Genomic DNA, 27,399 nt, shown 5'->3' with positions numbered 1-27,399 from the left:
CTTATTGTCTCTAGATTAAAGTGTGACTAGATCTTTCCTACATCCTCCATAAGCACTGTTGGAGCTGTTCATTAACTTATAGTCATTGTCTGAGAGGTTTATTTTCATCTGCTAACTGGTTGCATGGAGTACATTCTTGCACCTGCAACCCATTTCAACAAAGGAGCTACAATGACATTTGCCAAATGTAAGTCAGACCATGACATCCTAATATTGGAAAACATTCAAATAATCCTTACTCCACTCAGGGAAATGCTGAAATAGGAGAAGTGCCTATAAGGGCTAAAGAGCTCTACACTTTCTTATCTTGCCAAACTCTGACCTTCCTCTTTTTATTTCCTGAACTCTTTCCAATGCATCTCATGTTCATAAAAATGACAAATTTTGGGAGAAGTCTTACATAGCTTTACATCTTACCTGTTCAGCCCTCCTTAACATGTATCTATATCTACTTTTCTTATTTAGGTCTTTGCTCATTGATTTCTCTAATTAAAATGATTTATTATCTTTCTTTAAAAACTATACCCCTTCACTTCCTGACCTTACCCTGTTATCCCATGTGCCTGGTAACTGACCCTCTGTGATCCTTTACTCCTGATATGATTTTTAGAAATTGTATATCATACCTTTCAGCCTCTTCACTGTCCCTTTACGTAAATTCTCCAAGGATGCTGATGGAGAATGCGGTTTTATTTCTATTGATGCTTGCTTATTGATAAGCGCAGTATCACCATCAGCCACACAGTAAGAATTTAAAGATTGAATGAATAACTGGTTAGTCAGCCCATAAAAAGACATGTCTGCCTTGCTTAGTTAAAATGTAAACATAGATAATGAAATTCAAATAAAAAGGCAATAAAATATTAATATTTTACATGCCATAATAGCATTTTATACCCAATTCAATACTCGCTATTATGTTTTATAAGCTAAATTCATATAAAATATTAATGACACTGAAAAATGATATTTAACAGGTGACATACCTTGTGTAATGAGTAACTGCATTTTGTTCATTTCAGTTAAATTATTCATCCAATAAAACTTAATTACCATTCTTTAGCAGTCGATGCATGGTGTTGTGGTTCAGTTGATTAGAGCACTTGCCACTGTGTCTGTGGATTTGAGTTAGATTCCTAAAATCTACATGGAAGAAGGTGAGTACTAGGTCTTGGAAACTGTCCTCTGATCTCTATATTTGTGCTTTCAAATGTAAGGAACTGAATATGCAAACACATACATGCACACACACACACACACACATACAAACAAACAAATCAGTAAACAAATGTAATAAAAGAGGACTTCAGTTCATGTTGCTGATTAAATCATTGAAGATCTTTGTAGTATTTTCAATGGACTAAAATTGGTTGTAAGTACATAAAGATTTATTTTATTTAAGAAAATAAAACAGCATTACCATTTTTCTCATAAATATGAAGGAAAATGGAAAATCTCTACACTCTATCAACAATGTATTTTTTTATTTTATTTTTATTAGGTATTTATTTCATTTGCATTTCCAATGCTATCCCAAAAGTCGCCTACCCGCTCCCCCACGCACTCCCCACCCACCCACTCCTACTTCTTGGCCCTGGTGTTCCCCTGTACTGAGGCATATAAAGTTTGCAAGACCAATGGGCCTCTCTTTCCACTGATGGCCGACTAGGCCATCTTCTGATTCATATGCAGCTAGAGACACGAGCTCTGGGGGGGGGGGGGCGTACTGGTTAGTTCATATTGTTGTTCCACTTATAGGATTGCAGATCCTTTTAGCTCCTTGGTTACTTTCTCTAGCTCCTCCATTGAGGGCCCCATGTTCCATCCACTAGCTGACTGTGGGCATCCACTGTGTTTGCTAGGCCCCAGCATAGTCTCACAAGAGACAGCTATATCTGGGTCCTTTCAGCAAAATCTTGCTAGTGTATGCAATGGTGTAAGCGTTTGGAGGCTGATTATGGGATGGATCCCCAGATATGGCAGTCTCTAGATGGTTTCATCTCAACTCCAAACTTTGTCTCTGTAACTCCTTCTATGGATGTTTTGTTCCCAATTCAAAGAAGGAGCAAAGTGTCCACACTTTCATCTTCTTTCTTCTTGAGTTTCATGTGTTTAGCAAATTGTATCTTATATCTTGGGTATTCTAAGTTTCTGGGCTAATATCCACTTATCAGTGAGTACATATTGTGTGAGTTCTTTTGTGATTGGGTTACCTCACTCAGGATGATGCCCTCCAGGTTCATCCATTTGCCTAGAAATTTCATAAATTCATTCTTTTTAATAGCTGAGTAGTACTCCATTGTGTAAATGTATCACATTTTCTCTATCCATTCCTCTGTTGAGGGGCATCTGAGTTCTTTCCAGCTTCTGGCTATTATAAATAAGGCTGCTATGAACATAGTGGAGCATGTGTCCTTACCGGTTGGGACATCTTCTGGATATATGCCCAGGAGAGGTATTGTGGGATCTTCCGGTAGTACTCTGTCCAATTTTCTGAGGAACCACCAGACTGATTTCCAGGGTGGTTGTACAAGCTTGCAATCCCACCAACAATGGAGGAGTGTTCCTCTTTCTCCACATCCTCGCCAGCATCTGCTGTCACCTGAATTTTTGATCTTAGCTATTCTGACTGGTGTGAGATGGAATCTCAGGGTTGTTTTGATTTGCATTTCCCTGATGATTAAGGATGTTGAACATTTTTTCAGGTGCTTCTCAGCCATTCGGTATTCCTCAGGTGAGAATTCTTTGTTTAGCTCTGAGCCCTATTTTTTAATGGGGTTACTTGATTTTTTGGAGTCTACCTTCTTGAGTTCTTTATATATATCGGATATTAGTTCCCTATCTGATTTAGGATAGGTAAAGATCCTTTCCCAATCTGTTGGTGGCCTTTTTGTCTTACTGATGTTGTCTTGCCTTGCAGAAGCTTTGCAATTTTATGAGGTCCCATTTGTTGATTCTCCATCTTACAGCACAAGCCATTGCTGTTCTATTCAAGAATTTTTCCCCTATACCCATATCTTTGAGGCTTTTCCCCATTTTCTCCTCTATAAGTTTCACTGTCTCTGGTTTTATGTGGAGTTCCTTGTTCCACTTAGATTTGACCTTAGTATAAGGAGATAGGAATGGATCAATTTGCATTCTTCTACATGATAACCACCAGTTGTGCCAGTACCTTTTGTTGAAAATGCTGTCTTTTTTCCACTGCACTGTTTTTGCTCCCTTGTCAAAGATGAAGTGACCATAGGTGCATGGGTTCATTTCTGGGTCTTCAATTCTATTCCCTTGGTCTACTTGTCTGTCACTACCAGTACCATGCAGTTTTTATCACAATTTCTCTGTAGTACTGCTTTAGGTCAGGCATAGTGATTCCACCAGAGGTTCTTTTATCCTTGAGAAGAGTTTTTGCTAGCCTAGGTGTTTTGTTATTCCAGAAGAATTTGCAGATTGCCCCTTCTAATTCGTTGAAGAATTGAGTTGGAATTTTGGTGGGGATTGCATTGAATCTGTAGATTGCTTTGGCAAGATAGCCATTTTTACTATATTGATCCTGCAATGTATTTTTAGCAGAGAAAATGTAGTAGGTCAAACATTTCCCTTTAATTTTAACTTAGGATTATCCAAATAATAGGCAAAAAAATTAAGAATAGAGAATAAAACCCACATTTTAGAATATCAGTAATACTGCCGAGCAAACTTAATCTCAAAGGAGCCACAGGAAAAAAGCTAAGAGACAAAAAGTGATAAGACTCAGGTACCAGAAAAAATATGTCACAGTAAGTGAAAAGTGGAACAATAATAAGACTTACAAATTATGAACTTCTGAAAGTTAGGCAAGAGAATAGCCTACAACAAAGCAGAAACTCATTCTTCAAACTAGAAAAATCCAGTGTGAGTAGATTTAATTATGTATATATTACCCCAGGGAACAGATGAGATCTATGCTTGTGTCATTAATTCAACTTAAATAGGCTTTTCCATGAGACACTCTGTTAAGAGTTCTGGATATGGGTCTGGAAATCTGCATTGTACTAAATTGGGTTGGAATCAGTACCCTGGACTTTGAGCAAGAACATTACCCAGAAGCAGAGCATGATTGGAAACACTGATGGAAATTCTTTCTTTTTTCCAAGTTCCCAGAAAGCAAACTTAATATTACTCCAGGGAGATTAGGGTCTGATATACTGAACGATTCTTTAGATAAAAAAATAAACCAAACAAAAATACCCTTGAGCCTGTCCAAGGTATATTAGGCCTATACCTTGAAGATTACCGTATAAAGAAACCCAACCTATGAAGACACAAACTTTTGAGTAACATATTCCCCAAAATTATCTATGTAATTTTTAACTCTCCTTGCCCTTCATTATTAACTAAAAAGAATTATATAACCAGTTGGGCCTTACCTATTAGTCAGCTGTGGATTGAATAAAGCTCAAGAGGCCTGACTAGTTATTGATAATTTATTGACAACTAAGAGATTCCAGGCAGGAGAGGGCATAGCATCTAATTTGTGAATCCATGGTAGGCTATGGTTTTATTGGTCTGAAGAGATACCATGACCAAGGCAACTCTATAGATGAAACCATTTCATAGGGGCTGGCTTACAGATTCAAAGGATTAGTTTGTTTTCATCATGGTGGGAAGCATGACAGCTTCCTGGCAGACATGATGCTGAGGAAGGAGCTAAGAGTTCTACATCGTGATATACAGTCAGCAGGAAGAGACTATTTTCCATACATGATGTAGCTTGAGCACAAGAGACCTCAAAACTCACTCCTATGGTGACACACTTCCTCAAACAAGGAAGTCTCATACCTCCTCCAATAACACCACACCTCATAATCATGTCAGTATCTGAGTCAAGCATTCAAACATATGAGTCTAGGGGGAATCATACCTATTCAAACCACTGCACAGAATAAATACCCGAGACTGTGATATAGAGTTTCCAATCCAGCACGACAGGAATAACCCTGCTAAAGTCCTGTGGACACACACCAAAAGAGAAGACAACAAAAAGAAACAAATCAAAACAAAAAGCAATAAATGTGGAAAGGAAATTCAGAAAAGATAAACGGGGCTGGTATAAAAAAAAAAAAAAACAATCAAAAGAATTATATAACTAAATACTTAAATCAAAATAAAGCTTACTTTTGTCACTAATCTAACAATTATTTTTCCTGTTATAAAAGTTTCTTCTAACACGTTTATAAAACCATTATATTATGATGGCATGCTTTTTATTTTTAAAAATTTACCACTGAAATATTTAAAAATACTATAATAGTAACTTACTTTTTGATTTGCTAAACTACCTGTGGAATTTAATTTAAATGTTCATAGGCAAAATACAATTAACTGAGATTTATAAACAATTTGTTTAAATGAAATTGTAAAAGCAACACAAAGGCTTGTGCTTTTCTTCACCAGTCAACTGCCTTAATTAAGAACAAAGGACATTGATAATTTTGATTGTGAATATTTGTTTTAATATTCTTTAACCATATAATTATATTACTGATTTTCACTAATATGTGCTTAATAAAAGCTAGACATTTCAGATTAATGTTTCCAATAGATCTGCTAATACATTTAACCATAGAATTATTACTCTTTAGCTACAAGATGTTTTTTGATGAATAACTTATGTAGTTTATCATTTATCTTAATTTAAAATCTAATCTATGCATCTGATATCAGAATCTACATGCATTTCTAAGAAACTATAAGAAACAGAACATTTAACTCAGGAACTGTTTCTGAAACAATTTAGGCAGGTACTTTTTTGTATAACATGATTAATTTATGCTTCAGTAGGTAGTTTGAAGCTTTATATTAGGTTTTCAATTTGATGCACTTAAAAGTCCTTAAAATTACTTCATTTTAAGGTACAGTGTTATTCTAATGTAATTGACTAATAGCTCATTTATGTAACCAAATAATTACAAAAATTACAAAAAATTCCTTATTTTTGCAAAATACTTGCCTGGGAACTTATTTCCTTATTTCAATGTTAACAAATAAAATGTGCTTTAAATAATCTTTTAATGTAAAATATGTGTTTAAAATGATATCCAAAGTATATTAGACAGCTTTCTTTAATATTTACCTTCTGGGGGGGGGGGCTTGAGATAGGGTTTCTCTGTACAGCCTTGGCTGTCCTGGAATATTTACCTTCTTATAAGCTTGTGTTCTGAAATAAAGTTTAACATTCTTAAATGCTAGCTACCAGATTAAATTTCTTTTTTAAGTAAATCTTAAAAATATCAATGTAAAAAAAAAAAAGCCTCTCAGTGTATAAATTTCCAAAATCCCAGCGTATACTCTCCATTTTTCTCCCTGTGTTTCCCAGTCTACATCTATGGATACCACATAGCCTGAAAATTTTCTGATGTTCCATAAAGCATTCTTGAGAGCCTTTATTTGTCCAACTGCAGTTGGTGAGATTAACAGAGAAGTGTCCACGTTGGGCATCAATGAGGGGTGTACAATTATAATGGGAGAGAGTCTCACAGTTCAAACCAAACACAATTTTCATGTCTGATCTACAAAATAAATGATTGAACAGTGAGGAGCTGAGAAGGCCCTCCCCTAGCTATTGATAGGACTGTAGGTCAAGGTTTACATCTCATAGTATTTAAAAATATTCATGAAATTGCAAAAGAAGTAATATGGTGCCAAGGAAGTGCACATTATTTATGAAAAAACTAATAGATCAGTCAAGTTTAAGAACTTAGAACATTTCTGAGCATAAGTTGGCGGATTACTAAATACTGTGGTCTATGGCCATGAACACTTAGAAATCTGAAGCATAAGGTTTACAATAAATTTTTTGCCCAGCTGAGGATACATGGTGAATACCAAGTTCTCAATGGTTGTTTAATAAGTTCTTGAGGGAGGTGGGGTCAGGAAGGGAGAAGTACAGAGGAGAGGGATAGAGAAGGAAAGAGGGAGAAGTGAGGTTGAAACACTGTCATTACACTAGAATTTATTTTGAAAATGTCCTTGTTTTGTATGAAAATGTATCATAAAAGACACAGTTTCCACTATACCTCTATCCACAGATTTCTTCTGTCTCATTTATACCTAGAGATAAATGGCATGTTCTCCTCTCTGGACAATTTAACTATTACATATATATGAGTTTGTTTGTATGTGTGTGATTTTTCTACCAATATATTTTTTTTAATCATATATGAGAAAAAGCATGATATTCTTTGCGTTCATAAAATTAAAATTTATCCCTTCTGGTCTTGCCAGCACCAGGGTAGCTAGGGCGCGGAGTCAGCTGACACCCTGACACCTGCCAGCTACCACAAGACCCACCACGAGATCTTAAGCCCTCTGGTGAGTGGAACACAGCTGCTGCTCCAATCCAATCACGTGGGACCTGAGACTGCATTAATTAGGGAAGCAGAAAACCCGGCTTGATCAGGGGCACAAGTCCCTTCCGGTCCACGCCAGCATAGGAGTACCTTGGGCGTGGAGTCTGAGGACACCCATAAGGTATACACAGGACCCTCCACGGGATCTTAAGACCTCTGTGAGTGGATCACAACTTCTGCCAGGAGGCAGGTTCGAACACCAGATATCTGGGCACCTTCTATGCAAGAGGAGAACTTGCCTGCAGAGAGTACTCTGAACACTGAAACTCGGGAGAGAGCTAGTCTCCCAGGTCTGCTGATAGAGGCTAACATAATCACCTGAGGAACAGGATCTAACCAGAGAAAACTAAAAGAACTAACTCCAGAGATTACCAGATGGCAAAAGGCAAATGTAAGAATCTTACTAACAGAAACCAAGACCACTCACCATCATCAGAATGCAGCACTCCCTCCCCACCCAGTCCTGGGCACCCCAACACACCCAAAAAACTAGACCCGAATTTAAAAGCATATCTCATGATGATGATAGAGGACATCAAGAAGGACTTTAATAACTCACTTAAAGAAATACAGGAGAACACTGCTAAACAGGTAGAAGACCTTAAAGACCTTAAAAATCCTTAAAGTATTGGAAGAAAACATGACCAAACAGGTGATGGAATTGAATAAAACCATCCAAGACCTACAAAGGGAAGTAGACACTATAAAGAAAACCCAAAGGGAGGCAACGCTGGAGATAGAAAACCTAGGAAATAAATCTGGAACTATAGATGCAAGCATCAGAAACAGAATACAAGAGATGGAAGAGAGAATCTAAGGTGCAGAAGATTACATAGAGAACATCGGCACAACAATCAAAGAAAATACAAATTGCAAAAAGATACTAACTCAAAACATCCCGGAAATCCAGGACACAATGAGAAGACCAAACCTACAGATAATAGGAGTAGATGAGAATGAAGATTTTCACCTTAAAGGGCCACCAAATATCTTCAACAAAATTCTAGAAGAAAACTTCCCAAACCTAAAGAAAGAGATGCCCATGAACATACAAGAAGCCTACAGAACTCCAAATAGACTGGACAAGAAAAGAAATTCCTCTTGACACATAATAATCAGAACAACAAATGCACTAAATAAAGATAGAATATTAAAAGCAATAAGGGAAAGAGGTCAAGTAACATATAAAGGCAGGCCTATCAGAATTACACTAGACTTTTCACCAGAGACTATGAAAGCCAGAAGATCCTGGACAGATGTTATACAGACCCTAAGAGAACACAAATGCCAGCCGAGGCTACTATACCCAGCCAAACTCTCAAATACCATAGATGGAGAAACCAAAGTTTTCCATGACAAAACCGAATTCACACATTATCTTTCCACGAATCCAGCCCTTTAAAGGACAATAACAGAAAAAAACCAATACAAGGATGGAAACCACGCCCAAGAAAAAGCAAGAAAGTAATCCCTCAACAAACCAAAAAGAAGACAGCCACAAAAACAGAATGCCAACTCTAAAAACAAAATTAATAGGAAGCAACAATTACTTTTCCTTAATATCTCTTAATATCAATGGACTCAATTCCACAATAAAAAGACATAGACTAACAGACTGGCTACATAAACTGGACCCAACATTCTGCTGCTTACAGGAAACCCATCTCAGGGAAAAAGACAGACCCTACCTCAAAATGAAAGGCTGGAAAACAATTTTCCAAGCAAATGGTCTAAAGAAACAAGCTGGAGTAGCCATTCTAATATCGAATAAAATCGATTTCCAACCCAAAGTTATCAAAAAAGTCAAGGAGGGACACTTCATACACATCAAAGATAAAATCCTCCAAGAGGAACTCTCAATTCTGAATATCTATGCTCCAAATGCAAGGGCAGCCATATTCATGAAAGAAACTTTAGTAAAGCTCAAAGCACATATTGAACCTCACACAATAATAGTGGGAGACTTCAACACACCACTTCCATCAATGGACAGATCGTGGAAACAGAAACAAAACAGGGACACAGTGAAACTAACAGAAGTGATGAAACAAAGGGCTTAACAGATATCTACAGAACATTTTATCCTAAAACAAAAGGATATACCTTCTTCTCAGCACCTCATGGTACCTTCTCCAAAATTGACCATATAATTGGTCACAAAACAGGCCTCAACAGATACAAAAATATTGAAAGTGTCCCATGCATTCTATCAGACCACCATGGACTAAGCCTGATCTTCAATAACAACATAAATAATGGAAAGCCAACATTCACGTGGAAACTGAATAACACTCTTTTCAATGATACTTTTGTCAAGGAAGGAATAAAGAAAGAAATTAAAGACTTTTTAGAGTTTAATGAAAATGAAGCCACAACATACCCAAACTTATGGGACACTATGAAAGCATTTCTCAGAGGTAAACTCATAGCAATGAGTGCCTCCAGAATGAAACTAGAGAGAGCACACACTAGCAGCTTGACAACACACCTAAAAGCTCTAGAAAAAAGGAAGCAAATTCACCCAAGAGGAGTAGACATCAGGAAATAATCAAACTCAGGGGTGATATCAACCATGTGGAAACAAGAAAAACTATTCAAACAATCAACCAAATGAGGAGCTGGTTTTTGAGAAAATCAACAAGATAGATTAAACCCTTAGCCAGACTCACTAGAGGGCACAGGGACAGCATCCTAATTAACAAAATCAGAAATGAAAAGGGAGACATAACAACAAACCCTGAAGAAATCCAAAACACCATCAGATCATTCTACAAAAGGCTATACTCAACAACTGCAAAACCTGGACTAAATGGACAAATTTCTAGACAGATACCAGGTACCAAAGTTAATTCAAGATCAGGTTAACGATCTAAACAGTCCCATATTGCCTAAAGAAATAGAAGCAGTTATTAATAGTCTCCCAACCAAAAAAGCCCAGAACCAGATGGGTTTAGTGCAGAGTTCTATCAGACCTTCAAAGATCTAATTCCAGTTCTGCACAAACTATTCTACAAAATAGAACTAGAAGGTACTCTACCAAACTCATTCTATGAAGCCACAATTACTCTGATACCTAAATCACAGAAAGATCCAACAAAAATAGAGAACTTCAGACCAATTTCCCTTATGAATATCAATGCAAAAATCCTCAATAAAATTCTTGCTAACCGAATAGAAGAACACACCAAAACACTCATCCATTCTGACCAAGTAGGTTTTATTCCAGGGATGCAGGGATGGTTTAATATACAAAAATCCATCAATGTGATCCATTATATAAACAAACTCAAAGACAAAAACCATATGATCATCTCCTTAGATGCGGAGAAAGCATTTGACAAAATCCAACACCCATTCATGATAAAAGTCTTGGAAAGATCAGGAATTCAAGGCCCATACCTAAATATGAAAAAAGCAATGTACAGAAAACCAGTAGCCAACATCAAAGTAAATGGTGAGAAACTGTAAGCAATCCAACTAAAATCAGGGACTAGAAAAGGCTGCCCACTTTCTCCCTACCTATTCAACATTGTACTTGAATTCCTAGCCAGAGCAATTCGACAAAAAAAGGAGATCACTGGATACAAATTGGAAAAGAAGAAGTCAAACACAATATCACTTTTTGCAGAGGACATGATAGTATATATATGTGACCCTAAAAATTCGACCAGAGAAATCCTAAACCTGGTAAACAGCTCCATTGAAGTAGCTGAATATAAAATTAACTCAAACAGGTCAATGGCCTTTCTTTACAAAAGAATAGACAGGCTGAGAAAGAAATTAGGGAAACAACACACTTCTCAATATTCACAAATATTATAAAATCCATTGGTGTGACTCTAACAAAGGAAGTGAAAGATCTGTATGATAAGAACTTCAAGTCTCTGAAGAAAGAAATCAAAGAATATCTCAGAAGATGGAAAGATCTCCCATGCTCATGGATTGGCAGGATCAACATTATAAAAATGGCTATCTTGCCAAAAACAATCTACAGATTGAATGCAATCACCATCAAAATTCCAACTCAATTCTTCTTCAACGAATTAGAAAGAACAATCTGCAAATTCATCTGGAATAACAAAAAACCTAGGATAGCAAAAACTCTTCTCAAGGATAAAAGAACCTCTGGTGGAATCACCATGCCTGACCTAAAGCTTTACTCCAGAGAAATTGTGATAAAAACTGCATGGTACTGGTACATTGACAGACAAGTAGAACAATGGAATAGAAATGAAGACCCAGAAATGATTCCACACACCTTTGGTCACTTGATCTTCGACAAAAGAGCTAAAACCATCCAGTGGAAAAAAGACAGCATTTTCAACAAATGGTGCTGGCACAACTGGTGGTTATCATGTAGAAGAATGGGAATTGATCCATTCCTATCTTCTTGTACTAAGGTCAAACCTAAGTCGATCAAGGAGCTCTACATAAAACCAGAGACACTGAAACTTATAGAGGAGAAAGTGGGGAAAAGCCTTGAAGATATTGGCACAGGAGAAAAATTCTTGAATAGAACAGCAATGGCTTGTGCTGTAAGATCAAGTATTGACAAATGGGACCTCATGAAACTGCAAAGCTTCTATAAGGCAAAAGACACTGTCAATAAGACAAAAAGTCCACCAACAGATTGGAAAAGGATCTTTACCTATCCTAAATCAGATAGAGGACTAATATCCAATATATATAAAGAACTCAAGAAGGTGGACTCCAGAAAATCAAATAACCCCATTAAAAAATGTGGCTCAGAGCTAAACAAAGAATTCTCCCCTGAGCAATACCGAATGGTTGAGAAACACCTCAAAAAATGTTCAGCATCCTTAATCATCAGGGAAATGCAAATCAAAACAACCCTGAGATTCCATCTCACACCAGTCAGAATGGCTAAAATCAAAAATTCAGTTGACAGCAGATGCTGGAGAAGATGAGAAAGAGGAACACTCCTCCACCATTGGTGGGATTGCAAGCATGAACAACCACTCTGGAAATCATTCTGTCATTTTCTCAGAAAATTGGACATGGTACTACTGGAGGATCCTGCAATACCTCTCCTGGGCATATATCCAGAAGATGTTCCAACTAGTAAGAAGGAAACATGCTCCACTATGTTCATAGCAGCCTTATTTATAATAGCCAGAATCTGGAAAGAACCCAGATGCCCCTCAACAGAGGAATGGATACAAAACATGTGGTACGTTTACACAATGGAGTACTACTCAGCTATTAAAAAGAATGAATTTATGAAATTCCTAGGCAAATGGTTGGACCTGGAGGGCATTATCCTGAGTGAGGTAATCCAACCGCAAAAGAACTCAAATGATATGTACTCACTGATATGTGAATATTAGCCCAGAAACTTAGAATACCTAAGATATAAGTTACAATTTGCAAAATACATGAAACTCAAGAACTATGACCAAAGTTGGACACTTTGCCCTTTCTTAGAATTGGGAACAAAACACCCATGGAAAGAGTTACTGTGACAAAGTTTGGAGCTGAGACAAAAGGATGGACCTCTAGAGACTGCCATATCCAGGGATCCATCCCATAATCAGCTTCCAAACACTGACACCATTGCTTACAGTAGCAAGATTTTGCTGATAGGACCCTGATATAGTTGTCTCTAGTGAGACTACCCCAGGGCCTAGCAAACACATAAGTGGATGCTTACAGTCAGCTATTTGATGGATCACAGGGCCCCCAATGGAGGAGCTAGAGAAAACACCCAAGGATCTAAAGGGATCTGCAACCCTATAGGTGGGACAACATTATGAACTAACCAGTACCCTGGAACTCTTGACTCTAGCTCCACATGTATCAAAAGATGGCCTAGTCAGCCATCACCGGAAAGAGAGGCCCATTGGACTTGCAATCTTTATATGCCCCAGTACAGGGGAACGCCAGCGCCAAAAAGTGGGAGTAGGTGGGTAGGGGATTGGGGGGGAGGGTATGGGGGACTTTTGGAATAGCATTGGAAATGTAAATGAGGAAAATACCTAATAAAAAAGAAAAAAAGTAAAAAGAAAAAAATAAAATTTATATTAAAATTAAAATACATTTTGTCTTAAGTATTACTACTCCATTTTTAAATAGAGTTTTACATTTTTCAACATTTTGAAAGTTATCACTGAATCTGGAAAGTAGAAATTGTATACTCCCCATGATTATATGGAGATAATTAGACAACTCTCCATAAAATTGTAATTAGCACATTGCTTGGCATATAGTATTTACTATGGCATAGAATACTTGGGTATTCATTTCCTTTTAGTTTTCTTATCCTTTGTACACAGGAATATAACATTACATTAAAATGAAATTTCCCAGATCTACTAAAGAAAATATTATATTGATAAATTCAGGATCCAGGGTGCTTTCTCCATTCCAGACTCTCTAAAGAAATAGGATTTGTGGTGGGAAAATAGACCTTTGAGACACAAGAGGATCAATCACTGAGGTTCTGCTCCAAGGGAGATAATTGCTCTGAAGAGAGCCTAGAATGATGCAAGTTTGTGTCAGGTATAGATGATTAACTGGTAAGTCATCAAGAACATGTCTAGTACATGACTAGTGAACCCGGCAAGTATTAGCTACAGCAGTAAACAGGGACAATATTCATGAGACTGCCCATATGAGTGTGTGTGATTGGAGTATGTCATCCTTATATCAAAATCTTTTTATATATCATATGTAAGTTAATGAGCAAAGATTCTGCTAGGAAAGTCATACATGGCTCTTCCTCGGGTAACTCATACAAAGCAAATAGATCCAATTACCAAGAAAATTTATCTATAGCAACAGTTTCCTCATGAAAGCTGTCCAAAATGGAATTACTATTGATTTTGAAAAATCGATGTAACTTAAAATGATAGCCCACAATTTGGAAATCAGTTAATAGTATACACTGAAAGTAGTTGAACATGTGAAGATATCTAATTCAAGGATAAACCAAAAAAATATATTTCTATTGCGTTCTGCACAACAAACACATGTGGACCGAAAAGTGCTTTTGGTTAATCAAAGTGGTAAGAAGACTTAGTGTTTACAGAAATAATAATCAGTAGCCATAATGAGAGCACAGGAACTCTCCAAACTAAAGGTTTTGTTTAACTTTCTACCACTGATGGAGTACTACCAAGCACAAAGGCATTCTGGTGCACACCCCTCGGCTTCATTCTCTTCATCCATCAGCCAGGTTATTACAAGCTGTGGAGACTTAATGATTATGGTATTTTATTTATTAATTATTAATGCTAATCAGGATGCTCAATTAATCCACTGGTGAGTACAGTGTTAGCCACTGTACTAAATGATTAAAAAATGATTATTTTTACTCATAGTGGAAGTTTCTTGTTTATAACTGATTTGAAGAATTATGTGCATTTTTCTCAAAGTTATGAAATTTGTAAAATTTTCCCCATTATCACTATCATAGTATTATACCTTAACATACTGGGTGAGTTATCTAAAGATATCACAGCAGTTATCTCATTTTACAGAGATGTTAAGTTCCAAAATATCTGCATGTTTCATTTACTACAAGTGAACATATTTTTACAGTGAAAATTAATTTTATTCCCTTAAAAGAAAGAATAATTGTCTGCTTCTTGCTTCAACTCTAGCTCTTCCATCAGAATTATGCAGAGTGCTGAACATTATTAGAACGAGATGGCAAGTCAAGTAGATTCCTCATTACATTGTCAAAACACATGAGTGATCGATAACATCATTTCTTTCAAAATCCAATTACTTTCTTGTTAAGCACTGAATAATTAAAATTTACATAAGAAGACACATAAAATAAACATTAGAGGGTCAAGTAAATGATAAAGAGGGAAAAATAATTTATTTATTTGTGTTATGGCATGTATGGCAGGGAGATGAACAACATATTATTCTGGAACAATGTCCTCCAAGTGTTATGTGGTCATTTCTCTCTAGAATTTTCAGCAGCCATGATTGGCTAATGCGAAGAAGATGGGGCCATTTATTTTGTATCATGACGCAGGGGTTTGGGAAACCCTGCCCCTTGGAAGGATGTATAGACAATTGATGATTAGTAGAAACATCACTTCAAAATCATCTATTTCATTTTATAGTCTTAGTTTAATTTGCTTGTTCATGGGTTACACAATAGTAATGTAAATCCATTGCAGAATTACTTTGGGTGCTTCATTGTCTTCACAATGATACTTAGAGATGTATCCAACATGTAACAAATGCTACACATGTATTTGTAGAGTAAAAGAATGAAAATATTTAGCAAATTCAATTAAGACCTTAAATATTAAGATCATACATGATTAAACATTAATTCATTTTCTTCTCAGTTTATTAAGTTCACTAATTCTCCTACAGCAAAGACATATGTTGTCATTTTGCTAATAATATCCCATGATGTGATTATTATTTGCATAGTACATTTCCAATATTAATGATATGTTTCCCTTATCACAGAGATTTACAATAGGGCAATATTATTATGACCTCTAGCAGGTTGTAAGGAGCTAAAGTACTCATCAATTTCTTCCTGTAGGTAATGTTTCTTTGCACTCAGATAAGTAAATTTTCTCTGTCATCAGTAATTTAAATATCACAAGTCTGTATGGTTGCTCCCTGAAACCACACATTTGACTGGGATTATCACTAAAATGAGCTGTTTGCCTACTCTTGGATGAATTAGTGAAACTCTGTTTCCTCATCAATATCATTAATTTAACACTAGTGTATTATTCCAATTAAACTATCACAATTAAAATAAAACTTCTCAAGAGTAATCCATTATCAACTCTTATGATCACAGGTGGAGAGCCAAATGTTAGCGAGGTTAGTGCCTTTTATGAACAGTTGAAAAATATCCTGATAGTAACATTTACTTATAGTATTCAAGCATTATAAAGGGAGTACGTGTGGGATGAAAGTGGTTATAAGTTCCTAAAAATAGAAGGATGAATCTTTTATTTAAAAAACAAATACAAATTATGACAATCAAGTCAACTTTCTTTTATCAATGTACACTAGGCAATGAGTCATTTGAATTGTCTCCTATTAGCAGCTTCTTTCTGACTGAAAATTATCCATCATTGGCATGGGGATATATCTCTCACTTCTTTTGAATAAAATTATAATTATCAATTAGCTAGGCAATGGTAGTAATTTGTTAAGGTAGTAAGGGATATATAGTCTTAAATCCAAACACTTGGTGAGACTAACAATTAGATTAATTATTTTAAAACTAAGTTTTTAATTAGGAGAAGTATTCTTCAATTAATTTGACTTTTCTAATAAGACTGCAAAGTGCTTCAAAACATCATCAGTCTTACGTCCATTTATTTATCTTAATTGGTTCCACTGGAAGAGCCATTTGTCATAGTAATTGGTGCTATGGGTGCATTTCTATGACTTATTCTCTCTCTGCCTTGTGCTGTGTATGTTGCTGGTAAAGTGCAAGATTATGAATCTGGCCTAAAATATTTGGAGAGTTTTATCTTCTAAAACTCGGGAGCTTGATACGTATACTGACATACCTAACGTTTCCTCTTCCACTTCCTGGAACTCTTTCATTTTCTAGAGATTACAGAGGATTACCGAATCTCTTGAAAGTCTTGTTCTGCGCTGTGAGGAAATGCCACGGAATCCAGTTTTCGATAAAACTCTTTGACCTAAAGCAGGAGTGGGTAATCTCAACTTTATTATCTGATTCCTTTTATTGAAAATAGATTTTTTTAGCCTACTATATCCTGATTATGGTTTCCACTCTCTATATTTCCCAGTTCCCCTCCTCTTTCTCTCCCATCCACATCCATCCACTCCCTTCCTGTCTGTTTGTCAAAAGAAAAACAAAACAACACAGGCTTCTGAAAGAAAATGATAAGATAAAATAAAAATTAGCCCATTAGAATTGAAGAAAATACACAAACATAAGCAAAAGAACCCAAGAGAAGACACAAGTATCAGAAAAACACTTGTTGGTATACCCAGGAATCCCACAAAATTTCTAAATATATATACATGCACAACACACACATACACACACTTGCCAATGCAGGCCCTGTACAAGCTTCTGCAATCTCTGTAAGTTCACATGTGCTTTGATCATGTTAATTCAGAGGGTCTTGTTTTCTTGGTGTCTTCAATTCTCTTTGGCTCTCACATTCTTTCTGCCTACTCTTTAGCAGAGTCCCTTTATCCCTGAGGACATGGATTTAATGAAGATATCCTACTTAAGGACGAGTATTCCCAAGTTTTACTCCTTGAATAAAGACTGACTGTGGGTCTCTCTTTGTTCTCATCTGCAACAAGAGATTTCCTGCAGATATACTAGGGCAATAGTAGCACAAAGTTTGTGGAAGAACCAAACAATATCTGATGTCCACTTTACCAGATGGAGGCCATACGTGCTTAGTTTTGGTGACCATGAACTGGAGATTAGATAGGACATGAGCCTAGGTTAAATCCAAATACTACTGTTAAAAAAAAAGTAACTATAAAATGACTCTTAATGTCATTCTCCTATACTAGGAGATCAGTGCTTTGCTTAGCTATTACGAGAGAAGCTTACTACTGACAATGTTGAGCTAGACTAGCCCCATGACAGGCTGCATGATGTCAGTTCAGGGAACTGAATCTAAGTTTCTGTTTCCCAGAACTGAACAAATCAGTTCCAAGGAAAAAAAACAAAACAAAACAAAACAAAACACAGCCCACGGACAGCCAATCAGGAGCTGCCCCACCATCTGGTATGACTCAAGAATAGTTTGTCAGCAATGATTCTGGAAAGTCCCCAAAACCCTGGCCGATCCTAAAGACACCTGTACCCCTAGAGATAAAGCCAAACAATCAGGATAAAGGTCACTTACCCCTCCCTGTAATCAGCTTTAAAGTGAGCCTGCAAGCTCACCTCCAGCTCACCATTTTGATGAATAATTGAACCCTGCATGCTGGTAATTTCTGAAGAATAATGTTCTTTGCCTTCACATACTATTTGATTGTTGCATTTTTCTTCAGTGACTCTTGGACCTTATCACTATAGAACCAATTAAATTGTTTATTGTAGATGCTTGTCAACTTCACTGTTCACTAGTATTACATAGAGAAGAAAATATCAAGGCCTACTCTTTTACTAACAATATATTTATATAAATAGGCAAAGTATATCCCAATAGTTCTATAATCTGAGCACATATGCAGCAATGAATTAAACTGTTTTGATTCCCTGAGCATTGCACATGTGTTCCACATCCACCCAAGTGCTCTCTAGCTCTCTTGATTTGCTAATGAAACACACACACACACACACACACACACACACACTCCAGCTAATTTTGATTTACATTGACTAGCTTAACGACTGGGCCTTTCTAAAACTCCTCTCGGTTAGCACACACTTCCCTCCGATATTCCTGGCTTAACAACTGCTAATCTATGTATTTTATATTTTCTACCTTATTACCTTCTGGGCAGCCTCCCCCGCCAATAGGGTCTCTTTCCATTTCCATCTATGTAAGATATATGTATGGGATATTGCATTATTTTCCAGGAAAGAATTATAAATGGAAGCAAAATTCCCAGGAAAGGAAACATTTTTGTGTATACATGTGGTTATTACAATTTAACAATGAAGCATTTAGCTAATCTTATAATTATTTAGTGATTTGAAAATGAATATTTTCAAGTAATTAAGATTGAGGAAATTATTGTTTGCATTTATCACACTTTTAAATAGTTATGCTACTGGCATTTTGAAAGTTCTATCTCTTCCAAATACTTACAATATAAGTTAAATGTAAACTAAAAATAATGATTAGTATATTCTTTTAAAATCTGATGAGATTTCCCATGGACATATCAATCTACCAATCAGTAGAGATGTATGCAAATATAGGCATAAATATTGACAGGCTTGGGCTATTTTCTGTCTTGTTTTCATTAACATATGTTTGGAATAGCCTCTGTTTCTTGTATTGAAATTTTTGTGCAGTTTCTGATCTAGAGTTGTAAGAGGAGAGATGGTTAGGAAGGCAAGAATTTGCCGAGAGGCAATGAGGAACCACAGGGGAGCTTTGCACAATAATTATAATGCCACCACTGGAGAGTCAAATCTTTTATTGAAGTTTGTAATTTGGGATTGATGTTTAATATTCTCTTGACCTATAGTAACACCCGAATCTTTTATTAACAAAAACATTCCAAATAAGTGTGTCAGATTTATGAAGCTGGACTATTATCATAGTAGAACTACACAAAACCAACATCCGGAGTGTTTTGGATAACCTTAATTTGTACTTAGTATTAAATAAGGGTGAAGCAAGGGTCTAGGGCCTGATTAAAACTCTATATCTGCTTAAAGAGTATCAAGGGTCTATAGAAAACAATGTAATTTTCTTTCAGTAACTTCTGTCTCAAAATACAGTACTAGCACCCAGGAGAAATAGTAAAGGCATGGAATAGAAAGTAACAATAAATCACCATGCATCCTGTGAATGATCAGTTCACTGAGTGTAGTCTGTCTGTCTGCAAAGCTTGATGTTCAGGGCTAGCAAGATGGTGGCACTGGTAAAAAGTGCATGCTGCCAAGCCTGATGACCTGAATTTGATCCTGAGTTTCCACGGTACAGCAGGAGGTAACTGACTCTTGTAATTTGTCCTCTTATCTGCTCAAGTTCTCTCTGGCATTTGTGCCTCACAGCACACGTAAGAAATGAATAAATAAAATATGTTATAAAATGGTTAGAGTATAATGAAAATCTGAGAGAATAAATAGGTATCTTGTAATAATATCAAGTAACGAATGAATGCAATCAATATGATAATAAAATGATAAATAACACACGGAATCAAGTGTAACATATTTGATACAACATGTTCGGAAAGTGTATTTACTACATTTCTTTATTACAGTGAAGAATTGAACATATGGATGTGCAATTGACAATAGCAGAAAACACTATAAAGGATTAAAAAAGAAAATAAATGAATGAAATAATTTACCTACTGTAGAATATTCACACCTTCTTAATTTAATTTTTATTAGATACATCACTTTATTAAACTTAAGCTCTCACATACTGTTGTCCACCATGATGTATTTGAATGTGGTATTCTAAAGCATATTCTAACACCCTTTATATAATAGATAATTTGTGTTTGTTTATTATGCCAAAGGTGGGCACCTGTGTCTGGCAATGAGTGTCACTTTGAAGATTTATGATTTCACACAATTGGCAAGATTCATATTAAGCTGAATCTGCTGCTCAGATGAGCCCACCTTGAGTAATGTGTCATGTGTGTGCCTTTTCAGCAAAGATCTATTACCAGAGCACGGGGGCCTCATGACAGTTGTAGTGATATATGGTATGCTCCATCGTGGATATTATGCTGGGTTGTATTCCTCAAGGCATGGTGCACTTGCTAAAGTGTAATACATAGGGAACAGAAATGGGGTTGGAAAAGCTTGTCACTCAGCGAGAAGCATGTGGAATAGTTACTTCTCTGAGGTGGAAGGTGGGGGAAGAATCATGGATGAACTGTTCTATGAATCAACTTTCTGTGAAGAAATTCTAAAATTAAACTTAGGACTAAAGTACATTAATTGAACGTTAGGGGCCAGATTAATACACAACCGTTTTATCACTGTTTATATGCAATGTTTTAAAAGTTAGTACTTAGAAATGCAATTCATTCGCTCCTGGGAAGAACACAGTACTAAAATGAAAACGCTGCCCTTGTGTATATATAGAAGTGCTTATCAAGGAAAAGGTTTTGTTAAAGAATTTTAAATTGGAAAAAAAGCATTTACAAATGAAATAATTATTTCTTATATTTTGAAATGAATATAAGTACATATGCTTAAGTAAGTTGCAAAAGACAAAAACAAAAAACAAACAAAAACAATGATCTTTTGTTACATGTGTATCTTAATAGGAAAATATTCACCTCCTAATTGCATTTTTAAAACGTTAAAATATTCTTTTAAAAATGTCTGAAAATAAAGTACTCCACAGAGCTAGAATTATCACATGCTCTGTAAGTCTAGAATCTTTGCAATTAGAGAGCTCCTCATAAACATACTCTCTTCTCTTAGTTTCCTTTTTATATAATTCATTTCTTATAGAGATTTCGTTTTGTGGGCCTGGAGAGATTTCTCAGTGGCCAAGAGTACTTACTGCTCTTCCACATGATCTAAATTGGGTTCCCTGCATTTCACTCCTGAGATTTACAACCCCCTGTAACACCAGCTTCTAGGAGATCCACTGCTCTCTTCTGGAGTCACTGTTCCCTGCATACATGTATCATACATTCCTACAAACTAATACACATACTAATGAATAAAAAAATTAATCTGCACATATGTTTCATTTTTTGCGCTGTATCCATTTACCTGTAAATTTAATGTTTTCATTTTCCTTTGTGTATATGAATCAAACTTTTATTATTTGCTCATCCATTAATGGATGTCTAGGCTCTTTCCAACTGTGTACACAAACACATTAATAAAACCCTGTCACTTGTAATTTTCTGAAGTTTCTGTGGTTAATTTCAAGTTCTATATAATGTAGTCTAAATTGCTACTTGGAATGCTTTAAATTAATTTAGTCAATATTTGTTTGGTGGCATAATATATGAACTATTATTATGAATTTCCCCTGTGGTGTGGAGAAAAGCAGAATGCTCCACAGCTGTTGATAAGCGTCTGTCATGATGCTTGGCAGATCCTCTTGGACCTTGTGTTGCTTAAAACCTTTTGTTTCTGTTGCTTTTCTTTCTGCATTATTTGTACATTGCTCAAAGTGAGGCATTTTGATTTTAACTATTCTTGTTATATTGTAATTGACCTCTTCATTTATATCTAATAAGATGTTTTTCTTAGATGTCAGGATGTTTGACAGTAGTTATTCTCTTTGGCTTCTTTCAATTATTTTTCATTCTGATTAACTTATAGGGGAGGGAAGACTTCCGTGGTGAAATTTTGCTCTACATTTGAGAAATTCCAGCCATTGTGATTTTAAGTACACTTTCATTTAGTTTTTGAAACTTGGGTCTTTGGATAGTTTCCCATTACCGATCGAACTTGTCTATTATTTTTCAGTCTTCTTTCTTATTGCTCTCCTGAACTGACAGCATTTAATATATTGTTTTTTACATTGAAGATCCATTTTTTCTTATTCATTTAGCACACTATTGAAACAGTCCATTACATTTTAATTTCAACAGTAGTATTTTTATTTTAATATTCTATGTCTGATATAATTTTAGATAATTTTAACTTGTTTTAATTTTTATCCTTTTACTGAAAATCATGTTTTTCTCATACAGTATATTCTGATTACACTTTCCCCTCCTACTCCTCCTAGTTACTTCCCAGTACCCCTCCCCTCCAAATACATTCCATCCAGTCTTTCATTAGAAAAGAGATAACAACCAAACATAATAACATAAAATACAATGAAATGAAATAGAGAACATTACATCAAGCAAAACAAAATAAATAGTTCCCTAATAGCAGTCACAAGAAACAGAGACCCACCCATTTACTAACTTAGGGGTCCTATAGATAGTAAGCAGAAAGCTGTAATATATACATAGAGCCAGGCACAGACTCCTATAAACCCTAAGCTTGATATTTCCAGTCTCTCTGAGTTATATGTACCTTGCTTGGTTGATTCAGAGGACCTTGCTCTCCTGGTGTCCTCCAACCATCTGGATGTTACACTCTGTCTCCTTTTCTTCTAGGTTTCCTGAGCTCTGCAGGGAGCATTTGATGGAGACAAGTCTCCTTAAGGGCTGTGTGTACCAAGGACTCTCTTCTCCGTGTAATTTCTGATTGTGGATCTTTGCATCTGTTTCCATCTCGACTGAATGAGGCACTGATCTATGGATAGAGAAGAATGTCATCAGGAGTCATTTTATTGATTCTTTTTGTTTGTTTTAGATGCTTTTGGTTTCACCACCTGCCCTAGGGTTATGGGCCATCAAGTCTATGTTTCATAGTCACTCAAGCTATATACAGTATGAAGTAAGCCTTAAGTCAAATCAGATATTGGTTGGTGACTCTCACAAGTTATGTATGACAACTGCTCTAATATAATTTGCAGGGAGTACAAATTGTAGGTCAAAGGTTTTCTGGTTGGCATGATGATTATACTCCTCTTTTGTGAGCCCAAAGAATATCTTCCCACAAAAAACACATTACAATGTAGGGGTGAATGTTCCATGTGGGCATAGTCTTGACTTTCAATGAGTTGTGCGGGGTTTGACCTCAGCAGTGAGAACCTGCTGACAGTTTTCAGACAGAAACCCCTTGTCTTTTCAATAGTCCGTGTTGCTTGGGGATTTCTATGTGATTACCTTAACCAACACAATTGGATGCAACCCAGTTCCAGTCCTGTCCATACTTTATTCCCTCTCCATCTTCACCTGATCCTCTTGTTCCCTTCCCCATCCATGTAAGTCACCAGTAAAATCTATTCTATTTTCCCCTCACATTGAGATGAAAGCATTCCCCTTAATCTCCTCCTCTATACTGAACTTCTCTGGGTCTGTTTTGTAGATTGGTTACCATTTACTTAATGGCTATATCCACATATAAGTGAGGACACACCATATTTATCTTCCTGTCTATGGGTTACATCACTCACAGTGATTTTTTCCCTATTTCCAACCATTTGCCTACAAGTTTTATTATGGAAAATTTTAACAGCTGAGTTATATTCCATTGTGTAAATTTGCCATGTTTTCTTTATCTGTTCTTCTGTTGAGGAACATCTAGATTGTTCTAGTTTCTGGCTACTATGAATGGAACAGCAATGAACATGTTTGAACACATGTCCTTGTATTAGGCTGAAGTGTTCTTTGACTATACCCAAGTGTTAGAGAGCTGGATCTTGTGGTAGATCAATTTTCAGCTTTTTGAGAAACTACCACATTGATGTCCAAATTAGCCATACAATTTACACTCTCACCAGAAATAGTGAAGATTTCTCTTTATCCTATATTATCTCCAGCATGAGCTGTCATTGTGTTATTGACCTTCATCATTCAAATAGATGTAAGTAGGACTCTCACAGTAATTGGGTTTGCATTTCCCTGATGCCTAAAGATGAAAAATTTTTCTCTGTTTCTTGGCCATTAGATATTTCTCTATTGAGAATTATCTGTTTAAATCTTACCCCATTTTTAATTTGAATATTTGGTGTTTTAAAAATCTAGTTGCTTGAGTTCTTTACATATCTTGTATATTGGTCTTTTATTGGATGAGGAATTTGTAAAATATTTTACCCATTTTGAAAGCTGTGAAAATAAATAAAAACACTAAAAGAACTTCTGAAGGAATCACCCTTTCAGACCTTGATCTGTACTTGAGCAATAGTGATAAAAAACTGCATGGTATTGGAACAGAGATAAACATTTTGATTAATGAAATAGAATTGAAGACCCAGAAAAAAAAAAACAAACCACTTATGGATCTTTAACAAAAAGCCAAAAATATACAATGGAAAAAAAGAGAGCATCTTCTATATTATTATTGAAGGTATAGTCTCTACACTGACCTGAAATTTTCTTGTTCTTCTATGCATATAATTGTAAGTCTTCAGCTTTGTTATTTAAGAAATCTCCAGTTGGGTGAAAATTACCTCTCATATTTCCTTCCTTCATATAATGTTGGTCTGTAAGATTCTAGATAGTTATTTTGTATACATTTTTCCCATTTTTCTCATAGATATTTAACCTATTCTATATTTCTTATACTAACATGTAATTTTCATTGTACCATACTTTATTAATTTATACATTTGTTTTCTGTTTTTTATTCTGTTCCAATGTCCAGATTAACTCTTTGTTAATTAATATTTTTATTGCAAGTCTGTTTTTATCTAAACTACTTTAATATTTTGTCACCTTTATTCAGTACATCCTTCTCCTCTTAAAAAATTAACCTGATTCTTTTTCAACTTCTTTGGCAAACTTTATTAAAAGTAATGATAGAGATCTTAAACTGCAAATGTAGAAAGTTAAAATAAATAACAACTCCCAATATTTTGAATCTCACACCTATTCTGTTCTGTTCTGTTGCACAGAAATAGAGTTTCACTTTGACATTTTTGCTATAAATATTTGACCATATACTTTCTTTCACTAACTACTGAATTATTATTAATAAAATCAAAGTAGAAACAAAAGCATATGGTACAAATCAAGTCCACAAAATGAATATAAATCTTGAACTGGTAGCAGAATCATACAGTGGCAAACTGTGTTCATAACTACAATTTGTATAGTTTGCAAACCACACAATTTTGTTCTTATAAACTTCTCAGTCTAGCAAGAAAATGAAGAAAGAAACAAAACTTCATCCTATATCATTAAATATTTATGATAATTTCTCTTTATTAATTAATGATAATTTAAGAAATAGAACTCTATTGCTTATCTAATACTTATGTGTTGAATATAAATGTGATTATTAGTTTTCTAAGTGTGTAAATATATCCCAAAGCAAGATTTGCCACTAGAACTTGATCCTTTCTTTCTTCTGAAGAATATATATCGCTGTGGTTACTAAGATTTGCTGCTAAAAGAAAAAAAAAGTGGAAATATGGAGGGCAAATCCATACAATAATTCCAGAACAGAATTTAATTTCTTTAAATTCTACTTCCTTGTCTTTTTATAGAATGACATGTTTCATCACTGAAAGACCAAGAGAATGATATAATTCTAGAAATAACCATTTATGTTTTCTTAGACAATTTCCCTCAAAGAATGTTTAATTTTCCTGTTTTCATTTTTTTCACGTTTGACCTCATAATGGTCTTTTTCAGAAGTGCCAAAGGTTATATAAAAAGAAATTTGAAATACAACAGCATTAATATGCAAGGAAATGCTATAAGTATAGAGATTTTCAAAGTGAGAGAAAAAAAAAAAACTTATATAGTGCTGCCAAACCTAGTTACACTAAAAACAAGTGAGAAAAAATGTAGATTGCTTCCTGAGCTTTCAAAACCATCAGACATTCAATATGTAGTAATGACTGAACATATTCACTGTACTTAAAGCCCATATAAAAAGAAGAGCCTAGAGAAATTAGAATTAAAGAAGATGTGTGAAATTTGCCTAAGTACAGAATGCACATCTATTTTGAATTTTCTTGCTTTTATTGAAGACAAGTGGCAGATAATTTCACAGCTGTCAGTTAATGTGCATAATGAATGCTTTATAAAAGGAGGAAAGCATGAAGTTATATTCATGTACCCTAAGTATGTAAAATAAATTCAAAAGGATGTCAAGATCTGGTATAAAATGAAAAATGCAGAAACACTTTCGCTTAATGATATGTGGGGGTAGGGTGGGGTGGAAATGTCAATGAATATTTTCTTGCTGTTTAGTTACATGGCATCACTAACTGATAGAGAGTAACTTTAATTACTTTTAAACATTGTCTCGAAAATCAACTTAATAGTACACTTTGGCAGTTCTAAATTTTTAGAATCCACAGACAAGAGTTTTATAAAAACATAGATGGGAACCTTATTCAACTGTATAGAAGACATACTTATATTAATAAAATGATACAGTATAATAGTAGACAGGTTTTTGAAGTTTAAGTAGAACACATTTAATATCTTCAATGACAATAACTTCATTTATACCAGAAATGATTCATAAAGTCTGAAAATAAAAGACCTAGAAATGTTTTATTTTTATGATGATTGTGATTATCAGTGTATTAGTTTAGAATGGCTGCAGAAATATAGTGTATATGACCGGCAATGTTAGACTTGAGTTGTACCATAAAAATGTATATAGTTACTTCTTAATTGATGATGAAGTATCATTTAAAGTTGGTGCAGCTTCACAACCATTGAAGACATTAACTTGCAAAAATATATGTAGGGATAGAGTGTGATAGAGTACAAGACAACTGCAGGGGTAGCCAGTAAAATGTGTATGTGTGTAGTGGAGAGATCTAAGGGAAAGAGAAGCACACTAGTTTGTGCATTATACAATGAAGTGGAA

This window comes from Mus caroli, unplaced genomic scaffold, assembly GCF_978045245.1.
Source record: "Mus caroli unplaced genomic scaffold, Mus_caroli_1 scaffold_4, whole genome shotgun sequence".
NCBI classification, from domain to species: Eukaryota; Metazoa; Chordata; class Mammalia; order Rodentia; family Muridae; genus Mus; species Mus caroli.
Note: the sequence above shows the minus strand (reverse complement) of the source record.